Here is a 27,872-nt window from a genome sequence, read left to right as displayed (position 1 = left end):
AGAGGGGAGGGGGGTGGGAGGATGGGTTGGCCTGGTGGTGGGTATTGAGGAGGGCACGTTCTGCATGGAGCACTGGGTGTTGTGCAGGAACAATGAATCATGGAACACTTCATCTAGAACTAATGATGTAATGTATGGGGATTAACATAAGAATAAAAAAAAAATTAAAGTTAAAAAAAAAAAAAAAAAAGAATAAAGTTGGAGGATTCACACTTCCGGATTTCCAAAGTTACTACAAAGTTACAAAAGTCAAGACAGTGTGGTACTGGCATAAGGATAGACATATAGATCAATGGAATGGACTTTAAAATCCAGAAATAAACCCTTCCATTTATGGTCAAGTGATTTTAGGCAAGGGTGCCAATTCAATTCAATGGAGAAAGAATAGTCTTTTCCACAAATTGGGCTGGGACAACTAGATATCCATGTAGAAAAAAGAATGCAGTTGGATTCCCAATCTCTCACAATTCAGTTAAGTTTACTACTGCATTAGGTAGAACATCCCAACAGTGAGATGTGAAAGCATCTCAAAGGTCAGGCAGAAGAGGGCTTTTCTTTTATAGAGAGGAATAAACAAGGCTAGAACAAACTGAGTATGGGGAAGTGGGATGCCCAAGGGTTGGGGGATTAAACAATAGATCTTAGATCAGAGAGTGTTTTACCCTGAGGTTGGACTATTCTCAGGAGGCATCCGTGAGGAGGACTGGCTCAGGCTCAGCGTGGGTCAAAATTCAGAGGCCTGAGAGAAGAGAAACTTACCAAACTTTGGTTAACAAGCATTTTGTTTTGATTGATCAGTGAAGATAAAACAGTTGAGTTAATCATTTCTGGAGCAAAGAATGGAAATTTGGAGGGTCTGTATCTGACCTTGTCATAGGTCATTAAGGGGGCATCCGTAAAACTTACCTAATCATATGGGAATAAATTGTAGTAAGCCATTTCCCACAGTACAAAAAGAGGTAGGGGGTGTATTCCTTATGCTGTTACTGTTTTTCAGGAGCAAGGGTTTCAGGTAAAATTCAACACAATCATTATTTATAAACAAAGATTACTGCTTTCAGCAGCCCAGCAAAAGTTAAAGGGATAAAGAAAGAATTATATAGCATTCTGAGACCCAGAATCCAATGGGAAGGTCTTATAAACAGGGGTCAAGAATGAACAAGTCCTGAGATTAGAATGGTGGAGAATGCAGTCATGTGCTATCCCTAACTCTTAAACAAGTCAGAGAACCCCAAAATCGGTAAGAGGAGACAATCCAGTTTCAACATATTAGACCCAGAGTAGAGAAATGCCCACTAAGTATTTGCATATTAAACAGAGAAGAAGCTATCAACCTGATTTTCAGAATTATATCCAGGAGTTAAGGCCACTATTATTACTTGGAGGCCAAAGGACATGTCATCAACCTTGCCAAGGCATTCATTAATGCTAACTCTAGGCAGCTCTTACCCCCAGGATGAGTAATAAGGGCGAAAATAAGGAATATAAAAAATACTATAGCATAAGAGCAAGGAACATTGCCCTAAAGATACAGACGAAAATGAAGATCATGTCTACAAGAATGACTTTCTTCAAGAAAAGTGTGAAAAAAAATTTTTTTTTTTTAAAGATTTTATTTATTTATGTGACAGAGAGAGACACAGCGAGAGAGGGAACACAAGCAGGGGGAGTGGGAGAGGGAGAAGCAGGCTTCCCGCCGAGCAGGGAGCCCGATGCGGGGCTCGATCCCAGGACCCCGGGATCATGACCCGAGCCGAAGGCAGACACTCAACCACTGAGCCACCCAGGCGCCCCGAAAAAAAATTTTTTAAAGAACAAAAATCTGTTTGATATTCTTGACATTTTTTTCTTGACATTTTTTAAAAGCAAGATAAAATTCAGTAAGTTTAGCCTTAAGGATAATATAAGAAAAAAAATCATAGATAAAAGTAGGATTTCATGGGGCGCCTGGGTGGCTCAGTTGGTTAAGCGACGGCCTTCGGCTCAGGTCATGATCCTGGAGTCCCTGGATCGAGTCCCGCATCAGGCTCCCTGCTCGGCAGGGAGTCTGCTTCGCCCTCTGACCCTCCCCCCTCTCATGTGCTCTCTCTCATTCTCTCTCTCTCAAATAAATAAATAAAATATTTTAAAAAAAAAAGTAGGATTTCATGAAAAAGAAGAAAAAGGGAATTTAAAATTCAATGACAATTTAAATGTTCATTGAAGACTGTGGAAAATAAAAACACAGCCTAAAATTGAATTTCTAATGAGAAAGACAAAAACACAAAACTCACTCAGAATGCAGAGAGAAAAAACAAGAACAAACATAAATAAGAAATTATTTTAAGCTAGGAATTACAGATGTCCAAATGGAAGAATAATATTCAGATACTTAATAGAATGAAATTTTTCTGACTTAAAGAAAATCAGGGGCTCCTGGATGGCTCAGTCGGTTAAGCGGCTGCCTTGGGCTCAGGTCATGATCCCAGAGTCCTGGGATCAAGCCCCGCATTGGGCTCCCTGCTTGGCAGGGAACCTGCTTCTCCCTCTTTCTCTGCTGCTCCCCCTGCTTGTGCTCTCTCTCTCTCTGTCAAATAAATGAATAAAGTCTGAAAGAAAGAAAGAAGGAAATTTTAGTGATACAAGAAGGGTAAAACCTGTATCTAACCTAGCAATATTTTTATTTGAACATTAATTTTGTTTTAATCCTGAAATCATCAAAGCAGAGGGAACCAAAAAAAAAATTTTTGAGAGAAAAAGAGAAAGAAGAAACAGAATGGAGAATGAGAAAGGGAATAAATGATACAAATGAGAGTGGGTTTTGTTACAGATTTGTTGTTTATGTTTTACAAGAACATAATGTACAGTTACGTGATAACAAACTTGAAAATTCTAATATAATAGACATTTTGGTAGGAAAGAACAAACTGAAATACATATCTTAAAAGGTTACCTCCAAATAAAGTTCCTAATACAGATAGTAATTTAAACAAGCTCTTTTAAGTCTGAGTAGCAGAAAGTTTAAAAAAAAATGTAATAACAATCTGGAGGCTAGAAAATTAAGGAAAACTGCTCAATCCACTTGATGCCTGAACTTAATATCACATACATATTCACATGCACCAGTAACAGATGAATTTCATCATAAACACAGTTAATACTTAGATATGCTTCTTTTCACTGCAATTTTTTCCCAGAAGCCCTGAAACCATAAAGCAGAAAATAAAAAATGATTGATGTACCCTTTGGCAAAGAGGACAGAATTATCAGGAATAAAGGGGAAAGTTTGGTGTATGCATGTTCATTGCATTATTATTTAACAATAATAATAAAAATTGGAACCAACCTAAATATCAAACAATTAACATATACTATTCTTTTTTTTTTTTTTCATTTTTTTGGCTAGGGTACTACTTTTTGTCTTCATTTGTAAGGTTATTATTATGGAATGTTTCACATGTTTTCTTTTTTTTTTTTTAAAGATTTTATTTATTTATTTGACAGAGAGAGACACAGCGAGAGAGAGAACACAAGCAGGGGGAGTGGGAGAGGGAGAAGCAGGCTTCCCGCTGAGCAGGGAGCCCAATGCGGGGCTCGATCCCAGGACCCTGGGACCATGACCTGAGCCAAAGGCAGACGCTTAATGACTGAGCCACCCAGGCGCCCCATGTGTTCTTTTATCAACATAAAAAAATCGAATTTCTGAAAGTTTATTATAGGAAGAGAAACACAGTTGGAGTGATATCCAGTTATAGATGCTTTATCTACAGCTCTCACACACTATATGTAGCCTAACTAATCTAGGTGTTCACTGGTTGGGATGTGGGCGAAGCTCTCCCCTGTTCCAGTCTTGAACTTCTGATCCATAAGATACAGGTATTTGATCATGAGCTTTAGCTTTTCTATTTCCTCCAACCTCTGTTTGCTAAGCAACTTTGCTATATTTAATACTAATTAGAAATATAATAATCCAGTCTTGATTAATTGCATGTAATAAGAGCTCTGGGGAGTGAAAATATGTAACTAATAAGCTACAAATTGATCTAGGACTTTATGATGTCTGTGCAGATATTTTCATATAGCCACATACAGGACAGCCTGGCCCAAAGCAATGAGGCTCTTGCTATTACTATGCCACGCTTTCCAGCCCTCTGACTGCCCAAAGCTCCCACTGTATTAGCTTTTACGCATGTATTTTAAGTTCAAACTGAAGTTATTTATGTGTAATTCAAATCCATCTCTTTCAACTAAACTTACCCAGCTCTGAAAAGACCAGTAACCTATTCTCTAGTACAAGGTGAGATGAAATGTTTGCTGTGCTATGTCATTTTAAACAATGACAAGTTCATTTGCTCATAGAATAAATTCCAAAGGGCAAAATTTTAGCCAATATGTTTGAAGATGTGTGGTCCCTTCTGGCCAAATTCTGGTGTGCACAGACACATTATTTTAGTATAGTAGACCCGATAAGTTATATGTAGGGCACAGTGGAGCGCCGGTCAAAGCCCCTTTGCTGGGCCAGCACACTCACCTCTAGCCACCGAAAGTGCTGCCTCCTAAGGGCTCACAGCTGCATCTTCCCTCAGTGAATTGGCCTTAGCTGATGGGAGCCAAGGAAAGTTACGTCCCCACCTCACCATCCAGCCTCACACACAAACCCACAGCAATGAATGATGATAAGCCATCCTCCTCCCCTTGAGGGAAGGTCTACTTTGTGTTATAGTTTGCTCCCAAACCCACCCCTTGTGGGCCGGGCCAACTCTGAGCTTTACCTGAGACCATATCCTTACTTAGTTCTCTCCCCTCTACTCTGCTGCACTCACCACCTTAGAGGGTTTTCCTGAACACCACTCCTACAATAAGACACATGTACTTCAGCATAGGGAATATAGCCATTGATATTGCAATAGCATTGTATGGTGACAGACGAGAGCCATACTCCTGGTGAGCACAGCATAACAAATAGATTTGTTGAATCACTATATTGTACACCTGAAGCTAATGTAACACTGTGCGTCAACTATATTTCAATTAAAAAACATGTGTACCTGAATCTCCATCTCAAGCTCTGCTTCTAGGGAACCTAACCCAAAGCCGTATACTAGCTTTGTTCTGGGATAACTTGACATTTAACTTCATTAATTCCTGAATTGACTCATCCGATAAAAACATCACAACCATTTATCAATGAAAATAAGAAAGAAATGAAAGCAAACTACAGGAAGGGATGGGAGATGCATGTTTCAATTTTGTGACTGCTTTGTTTTTTTCTTTAAATAAAAATATCTATTCCTGAGTGATGTAGATGATGCTTCAGGCTAACCCTCAGCTCAGTATTATTCATAACCTTCATGGTTTTTTGGGTTTGGGGTTTTTTCACAAATCATCTCCATCCAAATGCCTATTCTAATTACCAAGCTGGATGTATACATATTTTTTACAGTATTTGTCTGAGAACATAGATCTATGATTTTGCTGGATCACTTCTCTAAATCTGTTGGTAAATTTCATGTTTTTATACATTTAAAAGACTGCACAAATCCACTACATATTCTTATTGAAATGTAATCTTTGCTTAGAAAACACCAGTGAAAAGAGAGCCACGATGTGTATTCATAATCAACTGGGGAGAAAAAACCTCAAGCATTTATATTTAGACTAGAAATGCATGTGCAAGCTTCAATATTTTCAGAGATATTTTCCTCTGTTTTCAGCTTCTTTGTTAATGAGCAAATAAAGCATCCTGTCACCTAAAATATAAAGGTAAGGGATCTGAAAGCAAGACGTGCTGCGTGAGCACTTTTCCTCGCAAAGCCAGAGTCGAATCTAGAGAGAAGAAAGGAGGCTTGTAATGAGTCATAAGTAGTTGTGAGAAAAGACATCACAGGCAGTTTCCTGACAGAAAGACTGAGATTTAATCACCCAAAGCTGCTTTTGCAGCCGCTGCCGAGGCGGGTTAGCTTCACCGTGAGGGAGCGGGATGCCTGTCAAGTCTGCGGTAAAGCAAACGGAATCGCTGCCAACACGCTGCCTACGGACAACAGATGATCCTCAGACGCCATTTATTTTACTTCTGCACATTTTGATCTTGTGTTGTGTTATCTATAGAAAATACCCAGCCTGTATATCACTACAAAAGGACTTCTAGAGAGAAAAGATTGTTATTAAACCTTTGAAAAAGGGGGGAGAAGAAAAGCTTCTTTGGAGTTTAAACTACTCCACAGAATCCTACTGCTTAGCAGATCAGAGATTCATTTGAATCATAACTTCAAAAGCTATTACGTTGTAGAGGCACATAATTAAAATTTTTGATTTGGAAAGAGGGGTGGGATAATGAGCCTACACATCTTGTGTATTATATAGTTCCATATGTAGGGGAGTCCCTTAAGCTAGCCAAGCCACTCATACTACTTATGTGACCTTGGGTGACTCCACCTCTGGGAGAGCATGTGGAGAATGGAATTAAAACAGGTACCTCAGAGCATAATAGAGGAGCAAATAAGATATTGTACGTAAAGACCCTAGACAGATTAGCCCCCTTCCATTCCATGGAGCAAGAGTAAATTCCCAGATCATCAGATCTTACACTCTGTATCGCCTTCCAATTCACTGTTATCATCATAATTGTTCAATAAATATTTGTTATTAAAATAATGTGTAAAATAAAAATAATGACCGTATGCCCTTAATGCTCACCCCTACTGAGAGAATTTGAGGCTACATGGATAACTGGAAGAAGACAAGAGAGAAACACTATCACAGTATTGGGAAAAGGGCTAACTAATTATAGAATTTCCATTAATTTCTGAAGTTCTTTGTCTTGATACATTATTGTGCCTACAGGAATAGAATTACATGAAATTTGAGGCATTCAAATAATTGTTACAGAAGTTACTTCTTCAGCCCTCATGAAATTATAAAAATAAAATCATGAACATAATAGCTACCAAGTACTGAGCTGACACTGTTCTCTCTAGAAGTACTTGTAGTGGGTTGAATTGTTCCCCCACCCCACCTAAAAGATATGTCTACCTAGAATCTCTGAATGTGACCTTACTTGAAAAAAGGGTCTTTGCTGATATAATTAAGGGCTTTGCATCATCCTGGATTAAGGAGGGCCTAAATACAATGACAGGTGTCCTTATAAGAGAAAAGGCAGAGGGAGATCAGACAGAGACACACAAGAGAAGGCCATCTGAAGATAAGAGACAGAGACTGGAATGACGCAGCCACCAGAAACTAGAAGAGATGAGGAGGGATTCTCTCCTAGAGTCTCTCCAGAGGGAGTGTGGCCCTGCCAACACCTTGATTTTGGAATTCTGTCCTCCAGAACTGTGAGAGAATCAATTTTCATTTTTTTAAGCCACCACATTTATGGTAATTTGTCGACAACCCTAGGACACTAATACGGTTCTTTAGTATTCTCATGATAACTATAAATAGCTGTATTGTCCCATTTTCTATACTAGGAAACTGTGATTCAAGAAAGGAAGATTCAAGGGGCGCCTGGGTGGCTCAGTTGGTTAAGCGACTGCCTTCGGCTCAGGTCATGATCCTGGAGTCCCTGGATCGAGTCCCGCATCGGGGCTCCCTGCTCGGCAGGAAGTCTGCTTCTCCCTCTGACCCTCCCCCCTCTCATGTGCTCTCTCTCTCTCATTCTCTCTCTCAAATAAATAAAATCTTTTAAAAATTAAAAAAAAAAAAAAGGAAGGAAGATTCAAGTCCAAGAAAGGAAAGTAACTGATTCAAGGTCACTGAGCTAGCAAGCGACTGAGCCAGAATTTGCGCTGTCCAGTTTTCAGGCTTTTTATTTTTAAGTCAAATTTAAACTTTTTTAAAAGCTCCCTTCCCCTGGGTGTTATATGCAACTAATAATCACTGAACACTACATCAGAAACTAATGGTGTACTATATGGTGGCTAATTGAACATAATAAGAAAATAAATAAATAAAATAAATGAACGAAACCATAAAAAAAAAAAAAAAAAGAACGCTCCCTTCCTTCTTCTAACTCCATAGGAGGAGCTATCTCTCTTTGGCTTTTCTCTTACCATTTGCTTACCATTTCTTGGCAAAATTGTTTATCCTAAGCATGAATGAAGCCCTCAGATTGCTAGTTCACATTGTTTGATGTCAAGAAGCTCCTGAAGTGGGTTGAGGAGGAAAGAAAAATTGAATATCTGCTTAGCTAATGAGAAAACTCCAAAAGGTCCTTTTTTTTTTTTTGGCAGTTAATACGAATTTTATTTTTTCCCTTTTTTATTTATTTTTTTGATTAACATATAATGTATTATTTGTTTCAGGGGTACAGGTCTGTGATTCATCAGTCTTACACAATTCACAGTGCTCACCATAGCACATACCCTCCCCAATGTCCATCACCCAGCCACCGCATCCCTCCCACCCCTGTCCCCTCCAGCAACCCTCAGTTTGTTTCCTGAGATTAAGAGTCTCCTATGGTTTGTCTCCCTCTCTGGTTTTGTCTTGTTTCAAAAGGTCATTCCTAATGTTGGCGTGGCATCTCGGAGTCGGAGGAGATGTTGCTGTCTGACTCTCTATGGTTAGTGCTGAAATTTAGTAGCATCATTAAACCTTCTACCTCTTATTTATTCAGAGTTTCTGAAAGGAGCCTCTGGGTTCCTAGATGATCATTCCCAAGGATCCTGGGGTTGCCAGATCATCTTTGAGACAATTCTGACTGGCCCCACTAGGAACAAGCTGCTATGTAAAAATAGTGACTGCCAGGGGATTTTCCCAAGACAAAAATCAGACCTGCCAATCACCTCCAGCCCCCAGCACCCAAGTCCACTTCCACGAGGTCAACTGTCACAGACTATTTACAGAGATGAGTCTGCAAATGTCCTCGATATTATATTGTCTTCCTTTTTCTTCACATCTGTTTTTTAACAGCTTTCTTGAGGTATAATTTACATACAATAAAATTAACCCCTTTTAAGTCTACATTTCATACATACTGGCAATGTCTACACTCAGGTAAGCACCACTACAGCCAAAATATAGGACATTTTCCTCACCACAAGTTTCCTCATGCCTTTCTGAGGTCAATCCTTCCTCCCCATGCCCACCCTCAGACATTCATCATCTGCTTCCTGCTCCTATATGTCTATCTTTCCTAGAACTTCATTTAAATAGAATCACAGGTTATATAGTTTGTTTATTTGTTTCTGATTTCTTTCACTAAGATAGTGTTTTTCAAATTCATTCAAACTGCAAAATGATTTTTGCATTGCTCAGTAGTTCATTCCTATTTATGGCTGAATTTCCACTGTATGGATGTACCAAAATTTGTTTATCCATTTGCCAGTTGATGAGCATTTGGACTGTTTTCAGTGGGGGATATTATGAATAATCTTATCTCATATCTAATTGTATTTGTTTATCTTACTTTTTCTCTTCCTTTCTCTGTCTTCAAGACTGTCTTTTCCATTCGTATCCCAAACAGCACTAACAAAATAAAGTTTGAGAGGTCTGTGGCAGTGGTTCTAAAAGTGGTTGTCACTCAGGAGATTTCTGACAATACCTGGAAACATTTTTGATTGTCAAAACTTGAAGCGGGGGGGGTGCTGCTATTAGCATCTATGTAGTGTAAAACCCAGGGATGCTGTTCTACATCCTATAATGCACAGGATAGCACCCCACAACAAAGAAGTATCCAAGCCAAATGTCAATAGTGCCAAGATTGAGAAACAAAGGCCTGTATCTGTCTGTCTATCTATCTTTCATCTATCTTTATATGAATGATCTTATAAGGACTTTCCATGAAAACTATTAGATGGTAGAATTTTAAATAAAAGTGTCTTCCATTTTTTTTTTTTTTTTTTTGAGAGAGGGAGAGCACATGCACAGGCCAGTATATGTGTGGGGGGGTGGGGTGCAGAGGGAGAGAGAGAATCTCAAGCAGGCTCCACATCCAGCGCAGAGCCTGATTCGGGGCTTGATCTCACAACCCTGAGATCACGACCTGAGCCAAAATCAAGAGTTGGACATTTGGGGCACCTGGGTGGCTCAGTCAGTTAAATGTCTGCCTTTGGCTCAGGTCATGATCCCAGGGTCCTGGGACCAAGCTTCGCATCTGGCTCCTTGCTTGGTGGGAAGCCTGCTTTTCCCTCTCCCTCTGTCTGCCACTCCCCCTGCTTGTGCACTCTCTGTCAAAAGAATAAATAAAATCTTACAAAAAAAAAAAGAGTTGGACGCTTAACCGACTGAGTCACCCAGGCACCCCTGTCTTTTGTCTTTCTAAGGAAAAAACCCTGGAATTCAAGGAGTAACTTTTCATTTTTACATAAAAGCTTTAGAACAGGAAGTGACTCTATTTCCAGTAACAATACACAAAACAATACCTGAATCACTGGACAGATTAGTTTTTCTGTTCTGGAAACCAAGCACCAAAATCACTTAGCTCCCAGGTGGAATCTTTAGTTAGTTAAAAGGTAAATGAGTATCTGATCAGATAAAAGCTTGTAAATCAAACAGCAAGTGTGTTAGGACTTGGAAGGGGGGGAAATGGCTATTTCGTCACAGACTCCACCAACTATAAAGGTTAACAGTGTTAACAGTTTTCTTTCCTTCTCCAGAGTCTACTCGAATAATTCTTAAATCCTTCTATATCAGATGCTTCTAGCTTCTAGCTTCAGTATCTCACCAGTTTGCAGCCCCAGCAAAATGAAGACAAGCATATGAAATAATCCTTAGCTTAAAGAAGTGACCACTTGAAACAATGACTGAATCATACTTTAGGATAAGCCTATTTCAGGAACAAGTTCTGGGAGTACGAAATCTTATCTGAATCTGGCACAAAACATTTAATTTACTCAGAAGTGTCGTTAGTCTTCAAACTTTTTATATAATTTCTGCAAAGAGCATGGATTTGAAGCCAGGCAGATTTGAATTTTATTCAAAACTCCAGTACTTGGATTTTATACAAACAAGCCCAAATCTTTCAACCTCTCTCATCTTCATCTATAAAATGGAGAAAACTACAGCTAATTTAGAATTTGTGTAAGGTTTAAATAATATATTGTATATACAGAGGCTGGCACATAGTGTGCCTCTCACAAATGTTGATTTCCTTGTTGCTTTCAACTGTCAGTTTCAAACTGAATGTTTTAAAAAAGAAAATCTAACATTCTCTTCAAAAAACAATAAATATTAAGATCTGTTTAATATTTAAATGTTATGTATGCAACGTGCACGATGGGGTACATTCATGAAATATAAGAGTTAGACTGATAAATAGTACAAGAGAAACTCTCACGAGGCATGCTGATAGAACTAAATAATTTGTGGAAGAAAAAAGTCACAAGATCAAACCATCTTAACCTAACTGAAGTTATGCATATTTTTGAAAATAACAGATATGTGATAGTAAACTAATTCATCAGTCCCTTATTACTGATGTGTTCATAATTCATAATGTATACTTCACCCAAAATGAATTACCAAAAAAACTTGAATTAACCAAGGTGTTTGAAAGGCAAATATACCATCTCTTTTTTTTTTTTATGAATTAGTCTCTTTTCTCTCCATATATATATATAAAATTTTAGATTTATACGTCTCTTCTAAGTCAAAGGACCATTTAAGACACATTTTACTTGTAAGATGTTATAGAAAACACAATTATAATTTTCTAATTTAGAATGTAAATTCCCACTTTCAGAGGAAGTAGAATACTTCTGCATCTGTTTGCTAACTCTACACATTAAAAAAAAAAGGGGGGGGGAAGAAGAAAGAAGAAACAGAGAGAGGGAAGGAGGAAGGGGGGGGTAAAGAAAAGGAAAAAAAAAAAAAGAGAAATGTATTCCCTTCGCACTGAGAAGCAGTAGCAGTAAGACATCCTAAGGTGTGGGGAAAACACTTTGCATCCCGTCTTCTGAGTCCCTGATTCTCCCTGATCTTTGGGCTTATACTAACACTCCTGATACTAATCTATTCACTGATGTTTAGAGATCCGGTTCCTCTCTCTAGGAAGAAGAAAATGAAAACAGATGTCTTCCTTCACGCAGGGATTCCCAAGAGAATTACATTACTAATGAGGGGAGGAGAGGCTGTGCCCAGAGGCAAAACTGTGCAGTTGGACTTTGATGATCTCCTAGAAACCAAATGCTCTGTTGGAACAATAGAGAAGGACCTTCCTCTGTGGAGAATAGCTTTTCCAAATGTTTCTCAAGCAGCTGATTCCAGATGTATTTTTAGTGAGTCTAGTTTAAACAGCACTGCTGCTTCTTGATTGGAAGATGTCACTGGCTGTCACTTAGGGCATCTTAACATGCCCTCCTAGGGCCCATCTCAAGGATTTTCTTCTACTTCTGAAGAGTTTTGAGACAGTTTCATGTGAAATTGAACTGGGTATTAAGAAAAAAAAAAAAAGAAAAGTAGTGAGAATGCTTGAAAAAAATAGAGAAATGGACAACTAGAATAAAGAATGCAGATGTATACCCATGTGCAATTACTTATATTTATAATATTGGAAAATGTCATCGATGTGATCTACATTAATACAAATCTAATCCTGTTACTCCTTTTTCAATTATTTCCCATAATAAACTTTGTACTCCGGCATAAAGGATCATTTCATCACATGTCCCTAACATCCATCTAACTGTGTCTTTCACCCCTCCTTCTACCCTACGTGCTCAAGTAATTTAAAATCACCTGTGGTTCCCTGACAACTCTCTTAGGCATTTGCAGGCACTTCTGCGTGGGATGCCAACAAATCTTCTTTTTTAAAAAGATTTATTTTATTTATTTTGAGAGAGAGAGAGTGTGTGTGTGAGTGAGCAGAGGGAGGGGCAGAGGGAGAGGGAGAGAAATCTCAAGCAGACTCCCCGCTGGAGCAGAGCCCAAAGGGGCTCGATCCCACAACCCTAATGAGCCAAAATCAGGTCTGACCCCGCCCAGCTGATTTAAGCTCCTATTACTCTGTACAAGTTTTTTATTGTGCAAATAACCCCACTATACACGTAAAAATATTGTAATTGTCAAGGCGATTAACTCCCAACTGGATCACAAACACCACTATGAGTATAGAAACTGTCTTTTCCTCATCGTGAGCACATATTAAATATTTGTTGTCTAAAAACCTGAACGAATAAATAAACAAATGAATGAATAAATTTACTGTGACTAGAAACAGAGATACATTCTCATGAGTCTTGAAGCAACAAAAAGTCAAAGTAAGAACAGGATCAACATTGGTTTTTAATCAGAATTACATAAATATAAACTCAGTGTCCCTAGTAGTAAATCCTATTAACGCAGATGGGAGTCATTTTAACAATTATACAATTAAACAAGGACAATCATACAAATAATCTGTCTTGTCCCCATTTACCCGCAGTCTCCAGACTTCTTGAAACTGTGCTCCCTAGGGTTTCAGAGGCCTCCACAGGGAGAGGCCACCGGTGCTTGCCAACTTTCCTCTTAGCCACAGTACCTTGTAACATCTCCCCTGCCTTCCTCTCTTGCCCTGGTTTCCAGTTGGCAGTAACTTTTGCTCTCCCACCTGGTGGAAGGTGCCCCAATGCTGCAATTCTGAATGGTGCCCCCTGTGAGAAGTCAACGAGGATGCTGTCTCCCAAGAGCCCCAAAAACACCAATCTCCAAGAATCAGAAAGACACCGATGAGACTGCCCTGCTTCTTCATTTATCCATTTTTTGCTGTCTGAATGATCTAAGGCAAACTATTGTGCTACTTCTCATCATATATGAAAATGGTTGTCATGAAAATAGCGCCTCATCTTCTGCGTCTTCTACAGGTGCTCAGGAAGACGTGTAAGGAGCTTGGGAGAGGACTTGACTCTTTATGACTCCTTCATTGCTGTTTTCTGTCCTTCCTCAGGGATCCTGTACACCAACCTCTCCTTTCACCTCTCAGCCAAAATAATCAGGCTGACATGTAAATAGACTTCTAATTGCCCATAATCACAAATTCCTCAGATAGAGCCAAGGAAATATGAATTCTCTCTAGGTTCAGCAAGGATTCTGGCTGCCAAAGACTACGCTGATGTCATAATTTTAGAATATTGCCTCCAGGGGCACCTGGGTGGCTCAGTTGGTGAAGCATCAACTCATTTCAGCTCGGGTCATGGTCTCAGGGTCCTCGGATCAAGCCCTGCATGGGGTTTCCTGCCTGGTAGGGGAGTCTGCTTGAGGATTTCTCTCCCTCTCCCTCTGCCCCCCCCAAATAAATGAATAAATCTTAAAAAAAAAAAAATATTACCTCCAAAATGCCATTGCTTCTTTCACACATTTTTTTTTATGTGAGAGAAGAAAATAAACAAGGGTAAACTTGAGCAACAAACTATGGATATTACATATTAACTGCCCCAGGAGACACACTTGTATAGCACTGGAAATAAGTTGTTTGAAAATGAGAAGATAAGGGCGCCTGGGTGGCTCAGTCGTTAAGCGTCTGCCTTCAGCTCAGGTCATGATCCCAGGGTCCTGGGATCGAGTCCCACATCGGGCTCCCTCCTCGACAGGAAGCCTGCTTCTCCCTCTCCCACTCCCGCTGCTTGTGTTCCTGCTCTCGCTATCTCTGTCTCTGTCAAATAAATAAATAAAATCTTTAAAAAAAAAAAAGAAAATGAGAAGATAAGCTAGGTAGGCCACCCAGAATTAGAAATACCTATAATCATGGAGAATAAAATTTTTAGAAGTTTCCATACACCTAAGAAAAGGCTGGCTACATTGTAGTTATGACAACAGAATTGGTTTTAAGTCAATATAATCAACTAATGATAATTTGCCTCAGTGAACACACTTCTGCAAGCCAATTAATCAGTGACAATCCTTCTCTTTTGAAAGTCAGCCTTACCTCAGTGAGCAAGCTTCTAAAGCCAGTCTATCAACTACAGTCGTACCCAGGTAACCATGTTTCTAATAGCTGACACCAACCCATTTCTAAAACTTCACCAACTCCTTGATTTGACATTTCCCAAAAGTCCTTTATACAATTAGTTCAATATTAATCTCAGAGAGGATTATATCTAACCAGCATAACTCTCCCTTACTTAAGTAAGCAATAAATTCAGCAGTGTGTGTGTATATGTGTGTGTGTGTGAGAGAGAGAGAGAGAGCCTCCAGATATTAAGTGGTAGGCTCATCCTTTGGAAACACCATAGTTAAACATGTGCCATTGGTTAGGAAAGCTATGTAAAGGAATTTTAAGAGGGGTGGCAATAGCTAAAAGACAGAATTTTACTAACATTGGACCTAGCCATGAAGGACAGCTATGCCTATTCCAAGCCTTTAAGAGTCACTTCCTGATTTTAATTCTAACAAACTTTTTAACCTTGTGCAACTTATATAAATTTTGTTGACCCTTTATTCATCACCTGTAAAATAGACATGACACTATCTCTCTGTGTTAATATGATTTCTAAATTACATAATAGTGGTGTTATAAACGATGAAGCACTCAAAGGTTGGTAAATACTAATTCATACAACCCCATTCGTTCTGGAAGCATGAGAAAGATATAAAGAAAAAATAAATTTTCCTGTCTTCTCTTCTTCCCTTCCATGCTCCAGATGTATTAAATGTGAAGTATCTACTGTACTCTTTAGTTATACTCCTATACTAACATGTATGTGTGTGTGTTATTTTTTAAAGAGTACACAAATTATATACATATTATGCATCTTGTTCTGTGTCTATTTTTCATTTTACCACAGATTTTAAAGATCATTCCATACGGTATGTACAGAGCTGTTTTGTTATTTTTCAATAGCTGCTTCTCACTCCTCATGATAGTTTTCCATAAGTTTCTTAACCTGTGATCTACTTGGGCATTTAGGTGATTTCCAATATTTGGCTGTATCAAAAATTCTTCAGTTAATGAAGTTAGAACTGTACACACAATTGTGCCTGCAAATTGTACATATAAACTGCAGGAATCAATTTTCAAAGTAGAATGTCTGAATAAAAGAGTATACACATTTTAAATTTTAATAGATATTGCCTAATATCTCACTAAAGAGCTTTAACCAGTTCATACTCCCATCAATAAAAAAGAGAATAAATCTGCCAACAGTTTTTACCAATTTTGTTACTAAAAATATTGACAATTTAATATGTGAAAAGTGTTTTAATTTAATATTAGCTTGCATATCTATTAGGTGTAAAGTTGAAAGCTTTTTTTTTCTTAAAAATCATTTTTATTCTTTTCCCTATAAAATCTGGTCATGTTTTCAAAAACATGGTCATTTACTCATATTTTAATTGCCCTTAGTAAATATGTAGGAGCTTTTTATATCTTTTGTAATTAGGTCTTCCTCATATATTTCCAAATATTTCCCCTCGTTTGCTATTTGTCTTTTGGCTTTAAGTATGATTCTGGATTAAAATTTTTATACCTTTTAAGCAACATTTTATGGCTTTAAATTTTTTTACATTTTTCTCCTCATCTGAAATAATACTTAGCTCTTCAGATGAGGGTCTTTGTTTTTCTGAATGCGGCCATCTCTTTCGCAAATAATGATAAATGTGCATCACCTTTACATTTCAAGACCCTTTTCTAAAGAAATGCATCTTGATCAGGAATATGTGACAATTTACAGTTGTTACTCTCTTGTCTTGAAGGGTGGTGGTAGAAGAGTGAGTCCCTGTGTTTGCAAATGCCATCTCTTTCCTAGTCTTATATTAAGAGGTCATTTACCAGCATAGAATTAGGCAAAGCACTTATAGCATTCACACAACCAGTTTTGGGGTCAACAAAAACACTTATTTGGGGCCACTCCTCTAGGTATGGAAAAAAGTTTATCACTCTGAGACTACAGAACTCTCACAAAGATACTTTTGTGAGGAAGCATAAAGCACAAAAATGGCAACAGTTTCAGTCATGAAAAAATGCAACATCAGCGAAAATTCCAAACTTCCTGGTGGAGCTTATGGTTTGAGGCATGAGGGTGACGGGTAATGTGTCTCAGAGTTATATCTGAGCCTGGCTTTATTTGAGCCTGGTATGTTTGTTTGGGGAGGGCCAGGTGGCACTGATGGAGACTGACGGAGCCGAGCAATGACCAGGAGCCACCACCAGTGGCATTTATTAAAAGTCACCGGTCAAAACCATTTAATATCTTTTCCCTTTGAATTTCTATCCGACAATAGGACTGCCTATTCCATTTGTTTTATTTCCCCTCATATCCCAGTCCAAGACACATAACTGATTCTCAACAAGTGATTGTAGATTAGCCAGTGATGTTTCTCTCTCTCTCTCTCTCTCTGAGAAGAGAGAATCATGCAAAACATTATCTCACTCCACATATAGCTTTTGGGATCACATAAATAAAACCAAAATTTATTTAGCTAATAAGGTTAGTGGCAGCATGCAAATGAAAATTAGAATCCTAACGCCATTCAATCCCTATTCTCAAACCATTATAATATAATTTGATTTCTTTAAAAAGGATTTTTTTAAAATCCTTGATTCATTTTAAAGAAAGATATCTAATATTTCTAGGGTCCCAATTTAAGTCTCCTTAAGTAAGTTTATACATAAGTGGGGATCATTTCATGATCAAAGCTTGTGTTGTGGATGTTGCTAAATTAAGCTATTCTTTGGCATCTCCCGTCCTTCCTCATAATTTTATCAGGATTCATAGAACTTGGCTTTGTAATTTTTAAAAACAGAATGTACTTATAAGTTATGCTATTTTTGAACTGAACACCTGAAGCAAAATATAAGGCTGGCAAACAATGTTATAAAATTCAAAGTGTGCCAAAAATTTAAGCACTACAATTATATTAGGGATGTCTGCTCAGGATGCATTTGAAATGACTAAAGAAAGGAGTATGTTCCCTTTCCTAGTGCAGTTTGCAAAACAGTTACTTATACACCTGTCTCCTCCTCCACCATTCTAACCACAAGATTAAACTTCCAACAGGATATGGTTTTTCTGATTGTTCTCCAACCCATAAGGGCTCACTGCTTCCATTCAAACACAGGCCGTGGGGCCCTGATAAACCTTAGCATCAAGGAGAGGTAGATCTTCTCTGGAAATATTCTGTAACTTTCCCAAGAAAGTGCAAGAATGTCTGTAACACACAAATAAAACTTGTTGCCCCCATAGCTGACTGATTTATTTGGACATTGAAGTGGCCTTGGGTTAAAAGAAAAAAGATTAAGAAAAAAGAATATGCTGTAGACTTTAATTATTCCTTTGCCAACCACACCATGAACAGGAACTATAAAAATTTATCATCTGATAAAATTTCCCCTTTTGTTGAAGTGTAAACCTAGTTTTAACAGCCACTGTGTTCTAAGCTATTGGCTCCAAACTGTTAGAAAGCAAAGAAAGTGCAGACAGAGGCACAATGCTTTGCATATGGTGCAACCTTTGTGTTCCAGCAACTTGGCATTTGCCAAGAGCCATCCTCAAGTGGCTGTCAATGCTTAATAAACACAGACTGGAAACATCTGTAACTCCCCTCCAAGTGCCTCCTATAGCAGTATGAAGTCCTCTCCACAAGTGCAGAGTCTAAAAAAATGAAAGTTGGCATCACAACTTGGGACATAAGCAAATCCAAAATTTAGTTAAAATGACACTAATTAGGGGCGCCTGGGTGGCTCAGTCGTTAAGCGTCTGCCTTCGGCTCAGGTCATGGTCCCAGGGTCCTGGGATCAAGCCCCGCATCGGGCTCCCTGCTCAGCGGGAAGCCTGCTTCTCCCTCTCCCACTCCCCCTGCTTGTGTTCCCTCTCTCGCTGTGTCTCTCTCTGTCAAATAAATAAAATCTTTAAAAAAAAAAAATGACACTAATTAGAGTAAGCTGTTTTGTTTTCCTTTTCCATTCATGGTGATAGATGTACATGGAGTCATCAACATGCCAGAATATACACTTGGGAAACAATATGCCAAGGTTAGGAACTCAGTCATTCCACAAAAATTTTTTGAAAACTTATTATGATACTAGGCATAATGATATGTACTAGGGAAACTATGCTGGTGATGTACCTGTAGAATAAAAGATTCACTAGTCCTCACAAAGATCTAATGACATATTGTCGATCTATAGTCAACCCAGATGCAGGCTGATGTTAAACAAACAAAGAAAAACGTTGACTATAAAGTAATAACCAAAATTACCACTATTCATTGTGTGGGTGATCACCATGAGGTAAGTATTTCTGTGTTCAGTGAGATTATATATATATATATATATATATATATATATATATATAATTATATAACTATATATAACTAACTTATCAGTGATACAACCTTATCCCCTGATACGTCCCCTAATATCTCCTGGACATTTAAGCAGTCACACAAATAAGTCATATTTGTTCTCCCAAGTGACCCATGAAGGGAGAACTCACACGCTGTCACTCATAGTCAGAGGACTCCTCACCAGCCGCTCCAAGTGACTGCTGCTGCTGCATATACTATCACTTCCCACGAAGACAGAGCAGGAGAGGATCAGGATGTGAAAGCTGGGTTGGGAACTCAGACACAGAACTCCACATGTCACTCTTTTAAATTGTGAAAGAGATACTTCTACTATGCTTAAATAACAAAAAAGGAAGAGGGAAGTATATGTGAGCAGGAAAGAAAAGGAGAGCATCATACCAAGAGAAGTCAGACCCCAGAGTATTGCAGCGTTGTGAGGACATGGCTCTCGATCTGGCCCACAAGGCTATAAATGCTGAGGCAATCCCTCCGAAATGAGGTTTCTTTCAGGGCATCTCCTACCTGTACTGATCCTAGCGCTTTGTTTTCATGTAAAGCAGAGACTCGATGATGGCTCACTAAAATCCAGGCAGTCTGCAGAGGTGGGACACCAACCAATCTGAGTCATCTTAGTGCTTCACTTATTGCATCTGACATCCCAGAAACCAAAGGCTCGGTGCCACTGCTCATGGGACACATATCATAGCTCTAATGGTATAGGAATGTGGGGAAATTAGCTAAGTATTGTCCTGTACGCTGCGGGGGAAAGCACACATAATGCTTTGGAACAAGTTACTATACTCCCTCAGGAAGCAAATGAAAGGCCAGCCAGAATCACTCATAAAGCTGTGAGAATGGTCTTATCAGATACAAAAAATGATGGGAGCAAGTAGGGGCATGACAAGGGGGAAATACCTTCCTTTGAGGGTGTGAGAGTCTGACTCAGGGCTCTCCAGGGCTATCGGGAAGTTTGACCCTGGACAGTGGCCAACTGTTCACCTCCACCAGTTAATACCACATAGCCTTTGTTTATGGGTCTCAAATTCAGGCAAGTATTTTCAAACTGCACTCCTGAGAGCTGTGGGGCTCTAATAAGGTACTTCAAGGAGCAGCCAACAGGGATTTGGCAGGATAAGGCATTGATACAGGGAGTCTTTGGGCTTTCTATTCTTGTTTCCAACAGAACAGCTCCACTCTGCATGTTTTATATACTGGATTCACATTTGGAAAAATGCTTCCACTGCTTAAGAATTTTTAAAAACCACTGGCTAAGGGACAATGTCACCATAAAAGTTTTTAGAAAGGAAAATGTAAATCCCCTGACACACACATTTTATTAATGTGCTCTGCATATCATTTAGTACAGTGAGTCATTCCAGCAATTCCCAAGATCTGACTTATAAACCACATGACAGCTATAGTTGTATAGAAGTTATATCAACTTATCTGTTTATACAGAGAGATAGAGGGGGAGAGAGAACCAGTCTTCCTCCTCCAGGAGACTGTGAAGTATGGGGGAATACTCTTCATTTGGGGTAGTGTGTCTTACAACAAAAATGTGAGGCAAAGGAGGGCTGACGGAAGGTAGGGGTTGATTTAAATGTTTAACAGCAGTCACTGAGGGTTTGCTTTGATACATAAATATAAATTGTGAGTCCTTGTAGAGACATTCTAAAAGTTTATTCCCATGCTGAGAGTACAAAGGAACTCTCCCCAGAACAGAATTGTGAAGATCTAGAGCATGTGAGAAGGAAGTTGTGAAGAACAAAAGAAAGGGAGGATTAGAGTTCAAAACTCAGAATAGTCATTGGCGGATAAAAGAAAGAGAATCCTCTAAAATTGGTAAAGTGATGCAAGTTGGGCCCATGCAGGATTACTTCAAGTAATGAGAGGTTTATTTTAAGGATAACTGTTCACAGGAGGACCGTAGGAATCTCATGGGAATCTTGGAGCATAGAGTGTCACAGAGACTGAAACATAAGCGGGGGCTCAAACAGAGTTCTAGGGAATACATGGAGTTTTCTTTTTATCTGGGAGGCAGGAGTTCACTGTTTCTCTGCTTGCATGATATTCAGCTTGGTCTTCATGTTTTCTCCTTTCACAAACTATCAACAATAACACTCATCCCTTTTAGCTTATTTTCTAATGGCTTTCCTGTCCCACCACTTTCTCTGAATGTTTTTTTTTTTCAACTTCTGTTTCAACTACCCAATCTGATCCATATTTCCAGTTGAAATTCACAAGAGAAACAGTCTAATTTTCCCAGCCAATCCTTTTTTGGGCAGAGTTCTCATGGGTAAACCTAGGGATTGGTCAAGTGCTCACCCCAGTGCAGGCAGCTCTCAGTGAAGACTGGCGGGGGTGGGGAGGGGGGGCATGGGGCAGGAGCGGGGGCAGAGAGGTGTCACAAGATAAAGACAATGGCCACCCCTATCCCTAGAATGATTTGCACCTCCTCCATCTCAGGGGCTGTGAAAGAGGACCAGTATCATGGCTAACCACAGTGGTGGAAATACCATGGTGGTGGAAACAGGGAAATAGATTCAAAAAGGAGAGAGGAAGAAGAGAGGGAGCATATCCAGGGTGCTGTAAGGGAGAGTACAGAGATGAGGCACCACAGAACCTACATTAAGGCCAGAGAAAGAATGCATTAGCTCTAAGGAAAACTTAAGAGGACAGTCCTGAATTGGTGAGAAATGTGGCCATAAAGTCAGCTCCATTAGTTGATAGGAAGATAGAGAGGGAGGGAGGTATGTAGATGAATGCAAAACTAAGGTTTCACTGTGGTCCTAAAAAAACAGCTAAATTCTTGCCAAACATTTTGTCTTCATCAAGTATAGTTACTTGCATTAGCAGTGCCTCATTAATTTAGCACAGGGGCCTGAATAAAGCTTACAGCATGCATATATTAAATAAGAAAATACATAAGGAAGACAGAAAAATCTATATTAAAACACTAAATTGGGTGCCTGAGTGGCTCAGTTGGTTAAGTGACTGCCTTCAGCTCAGGTCATGATCCCGGAGTCCCAGGATCGAGTCCTGAATCGGGCTCCCTGCTCAGCAGGGAGTCTGCTTCTCCCTCGGACCCTCCCCCCTCTCGTGCATGTGCTCTCTCCCTCTCTCAAATAAATAAAAAATCTTTAAAAAAAAAAACACTAAATTGATTTCAATGAAGATTTTCTTTTTTTAATTTTTATTTATTTATTTTTTTTAGAGAGGGAGAGTGATGGGAGGGGCAGAAGGAGAGAGAGAGAGAGAGAATCTTAAGCAGGCTCCATGCCCAATGCAGAGCCCCACTTGGGGCTCGATCTTAGGACCCTGAGATCAAGACCTGAGCTGAAATCAAGAGTCAGATACTCAACCAACTGAGCCACACAGGTGCCCCTCAATGAAGATTTTAAAAGCAATAAGTAAGTCAATTAAATTAAATTAAATTAAATTAAAACTATATGATACTAAATAGAAAAAGTAAAAGTTTATTTTTTTATTTTTTAAATTTTATTTTATTATGTTATTTTAATCACCATACATTGTTAGTTTTTGATGTAGTGTTCCATGATTCATTGTTTGCATATAACACCCAGCGCTCCATTCAATACGTGCCTTCTTTAAAAGTTTATTTTTTTTAAGATTTTTTAAATTTATTTGAGAGAGAGAAAGAGCATGAGCAGAAGGAGGGGCAGAGGGAGAGGGAGAAGCAAACTCCCTGCGGAGCAGGGAGCTGGATGTGGGGCTCGATGCCAGGACCCTGAGACTATGACCTGAGCCGAAGGCAGACACCCAATTGACTGAGCCACCCAGGTGCCCCAAAGTAAAAGTTTAAAAAATAGGCAAACATCCAAATAGATTAAAGGTATATTTTTCCCATAAGCCAGATTTAATACTATGTGTGGAAAAGACTCTTGTTGCTTCTTAAATCTACTCTCCCCTTTTACTTTAGTGAAAAGGATCCAATTTTTAGATAAGCATGCTGCTGTCAAACCATAGGACTACAGTTAGTGTGACCAGATTTTAGCCAATAGTACACAAAAAGTATTGTGTTCAACTTTCAATAAGTATCCTTATTGGGAAAGTCATGGGCTCCTTCCTATCATGTATAACGCAGATGTAACAGCAATCATCTACAGTGTCAGGGACCCTAAACCACCCTCAAGTTCAGTGATTCACCAGCAAGACTCACAAGACCCAGAAAAGCTGGGATACTCATGGTATGGCTCTTGCATCAAAAAGATTCAGAATAGAAACAGTAAAAGAAAAAGATCAGACCCAGAGGAGAAGTCCCACAGAAACCAGACGTGAGTTTCCAGGTGTCCTCTCCCAGCAGAGTATCATGAAACAGCATTTCATTCTCCTCCTGAGGTATGACAATTATCAGGTGTTGCCAACCAGAGATGCTTACCTGCATGTCTAAAGTTTTTACTAGAAGTCAGTCAGATAGGGGTGAACACACAGGCAACTAACTTCAGCTACTCAGTCTCCAGCCCCAACAGAACTCAAACTGTGTGGCCCAGGGCCCCGGGGGGGAATAAATCACACTGTTACCATAAGCTATCTGGCATTGCCCAAGGTTGCAGGGACACTCTTATCAGGCAGGATATTCCAAAGGTTCAGAGGTTAGTATCTCCCAGGAGCCAGTCAAGGGCCAGTCTTTTCTTTGTAATGTGCATGGTTTGAGTCCCTCCAGCCAGTTGAAACATTTTTTTTTTTAAGATTTATTTATTTATTTGAGAGAGCGAGAATGAGAGAGAGTACATGAGAGGGGGGAGGGTCAGAGGGAGAAGCAGGCTCCTCGCTGAGCAGGGAGCCCTATGCAGGACTCGATCCCCTGGACTCCAGGATCATGACCTGAGCCGAAGGCAGTTGCTTAACCAACTGAGCCACCTCAGGCGCCCCGTCCCTCCAGCCAGTTGAGTCAGCTGCGCCAGTCAGCACCCACACCCACTGAGTTGACCCTTTACTGTACACTTACCATGAGATGACTTTAGGAAAGAAGCTACATATACAAAAGGAAAAAGAGAGAGAGAGAGAAGGAGTTGGGTCCATAATACCATTGGGTTGCCACTCTAGAACTAGATCACCAATCTCCTTTCTTCATTTATATTGATAAGATATACACATTAGTTTAAGCCACTATTTGTCAGGCCTTTATTTTTTTTTTTTAAGATTTATTTATTTATTTGAGAGAGAGACAGAGAGAGCAAGCAGGGGGAGGGGCAGAGGGAGAAGGAGACAAGCAGACTTCCCGCTGAGCAGGGAGCCCAACGCAGGGCTCCAGGCCAGGACCCTGAGATCATGACCTGAGCCGAAATCAAGAATCAGACGCTTAACCTACTGAGCCCCCCAGGCACCCCTGTCAGGGCTTTTTTTATCCACATTGGAACCTAACTGGACCACCACTGGGCTCTTTCACAGCTTTAGGCTGTTAAAGTATAAAACACCCTTTTGCTTATGAAAAAACCGCTAGAACATTCTTTTTTTTTTTTTTTTTTTTTACCAATTCACAATGACGAGATCTACTCTAAGCACTTCAGAGGACACATTTTTTATTTGTAGTAGTAATTGTCATAGTTGATTCAATAAAAGAATGGCCATATATAAATTTGGGTTTTCTACATGATACACAATGGGAACTGATTAACTAAATATTACAGTTGTTTGGGGATCCTGTGTGTAATAGCCAGTTTAGTTTCTCCTAATTTTTATTTAAACTGCAGCTCCTCAGTCCCCAGACCCTATTCTGTCACTCTCTTTCTTTTTTTCCTTTTTTCTCCATAACATTTGTGACTGCTATGACCCTAATGTTTGTGTCTCTGCAAAATTCATATGTCGAAATCCTAAAGTCCTATGTAACAGTATTAGAAGGTGGGGCCTCTGGGAAATGCTTAGGTCATAAGGGTGGAGCCCTCATGAATGGAATTAATGCATTATAAAAGAGATCCCAAAGTGATCCTTAGCCCTTTCCACAATGTGAGGAGGATACAGCAAGGAGCTGCTGGCTATGAACCAGGAAGGAGCCCTGCACAGGAGGCAAGTACCTTGATCTTGGACTTTCCAACTTCCAAAACTGGGAGCACTAGGTTTCTGTCATTTATTGGTTACCTAGTCCGTGGTGTTTTGTTATAATAGCCCTAACAGACGAAGAGAGTGACCAAATGATACAATGATCTATTTCACTCATTTATATCTATCTGCCTCACTCCACCAGAATGTAGACTCCGTGAGGGGTAGGAAATTTTGCCTATCTGTTCACAGCTGTAGCCCCAGTGTGCAGAACAATGCCTTACCTATAGTATTCACTCCAAAATATTTTTTGAGTGAATGTTTAATAAATATTGTTTTCTAATTCATATATAATGTAGGAAGTTAAAAAAAGAGGCAACCCTTCAAATACATAAGAAACTTTAAGGTTCTGTTTTAGTAAGAGATCGTCTTAACAAACGCATTGTAGAGTTATCATTAGTGGGTAGCAAATTCATAGAATGCTATCATTTTCCTTCTTATCTTTAGAGATTAAACAATGCTGATCTTTTGGAAAGGCTGAAACAAACTGTTCACTTTGTGGCATAACACAACTTGTCAACAAGTTATCTTGCAAATTTTTTTGTTATATATAGTGCCAAGTAATTGAGGTTAATTTTTTTTAATTACAAAAAAAATGAGTTGCAAACGGTTGAAAACAACATCACTGTCTTTTTAAATATATTTGAAAAGCTGAGGGGTGCCTGGGTAGCTCAATCAGTTAAGTGTCTGCTTCAGCTCAGGTCATGATCCTGGAGTCCTGGGATTCAGTCCCGTGTTGGGCTCTCCACTCAGCAGGGAGTCTGTTTCTCCCTCTGACCCTCACCCAGCTAGTGCACTCACTCTCTTTCTCTCTCTCTCTCAAATAAATAAATATATATATATATATATATATATATATATATATATATTTGGAAAGCTGACTCTTTATTTAAATTACTTGGTAAGTGGAATAACTGCAAATTCCAACACAATTTTAAAACACTTTCCATATTGTTCTTTTATGGAAAAAAAAACAATGTCACTCAAGCAACAGAATATTATGCAAACTGAATACCTTTAACAAAAGGGATAAAAATATGCTTTTTGGCAAGAACACCTGTCTTCCTGGTCTAAAAGCACTTCATGAAATAATAGGACGAGATGCTTTTATAGTTAACATTTATATATAAAACACTATAATATGGTTTCTTTTATTTAGAAAAGTAAAATGTGGTGATACTTTCTAAATTTCTATTCCAGTATCTTTAAAAAAATAGGTTATGAAAATAATTTAAATTTAAGTGAAGCACACAAGAGTAGGCTTAATAGTGAAATTGATAGAACTGCAGAATGATTGAGTTGTATGATGAGAGTAATAAATTCTCCTAGAAGGAAAGAGGAACTAAGAAAGGAAGAGAAACTCTATATTGTTTAATTAACTAAAGGTTAAGATAATCAAAACAGAAGTACCATCACCAAACCTCAGCAATATCAGAAAGAGAAGGGGAAAAAAGGGAAGGTAATATTTAAAGAAATAATGAAAATATGTTTCTAAAAATGAAAGGAAGATGACAGAACTCAAACAGAAATAACCAGTTAACAGTGATAATATTGGATAATTTAGGAATGCCGTCCCAAGCATATTAACTACTTCATATTACAAATATACAAATATACTAGAAGAAGTATTTTTGACAAATGGAAGGGTATTACAAATATAGATGAAAGAGGTATAATAATAGAATTTTCACTTTTTTAAAAAGGCCATCATTTATTTCATGTTATTTGCTATTTTTTAAAATTACCTTCAGACACATTTTGTAGCACTAATAAATCAACATGTTTATGACACTGATACATTCATTCTGACAATCTTTATATTACATACTTCAGATTCATTCTTCTTTGCTTAAAGATTATAAAATTTCAACAAAACAAATAACTGCATTTTTTCTCTTTCTTAATTTGACTTGATTATGTATAGCATTCTAATTTGAGATGGAGCAATGTTTCCTTTTGTAGGCTCTTTTAGCTAGTAGGATTTGCAAGTTTAATGCAATAAAATTCCAATGTGTGTGGTAGACCTAATACTACCATATTAGCCATGCCAATAAAATTATAAAATTTACTTTAAAATTTTCTGGCCACTTCTGGTGGCTTTTTTCCCTTCCCTACAGAATAAAAAATGTATGATTCCTTCAACATGAATTTATTCTGCTTTTTTTCTTTATAGCATAAACATATCACTAAAAAATGTACTGTAAATAAAATTGCATTGATATTTATATATGTAAAATTTTATTATAAAAATAATACAGGTTAAATATATTATTGAAAAACTAAAAATAATTTTTTAAAAAAACTTATATTCTCATCATCCAAAGATAACTAAGTTTCTCATTTTGGTGTGTAGCCTTTAAATGCTTTTGATTAAAATTAATTTTTAATTACAAAATCTTAAAGTGCTTTTTCTTACTTAAAAATTTAGTGAACATCTTCCTTTGTCATCAAACATTCTTCTAAACAGTTCCTTATAGGATTTCTGAGAGCTAACACACTTTGTCTGGGTTTGTGTCAATTATTTAATAGTCTATCACTTTTTAAAATGACAACCATTATTGCCTTAAAACATCATTTATTATTACTTTCCCTCCTACTAGCATATAATTGCATTGGCCATCCTTGTATTGTCCATG

At 38.5% G+C, this 27,872-nt stretch overlaps 1 long non-coding RNA gene across 7 annotated transcripts in view; it reads right to left on the bottom strand.

The window, feature by feature from the left end:
* LOC115942825 (uncharacterized) overlaps positions 1-27,872 on the bottom strand; it is a 455,446-nt gene that overhangs the window by 197,152 nt on the left and 230,422 nt on the right. The window contains exon 5 of one of the 7 annotated variants that reach the window (XR_014143165.1): positions 2,135-2,588. The exons of the other annotated variants lie outside the window; for them this stretch is intronic. This is a non-coding gene — a long non-coding RNA (uncharacterized LOC115942825). Of the gene's footprint in view, positions 1-2,134; positions 2,589-27,872 lie in introns of those variants that run through there. 7 annotated transcript variants of the gene reach the window in all.

This window comes from Leptonychotes weddellii, chromosome 2 (genome assembly GCF_054177405.1).
Source record: "Leptonychotes weddellii isolate Sample4059 chromosome 2, ASM5417740v2, whole genome shotgun sequence".
Classification (NCBI taxonomy): domain Eukaryota; kingdom Metazoa; phylum Chordata; class Mammalia; order Carnivora; family Phocidae; genus Leptonychotes; species Leptonychotes weddellii.
Note: the sequence above shows the minus strand (reverse complement) of the source record. Positions and strands in the feature narration are given on the sequence as shown.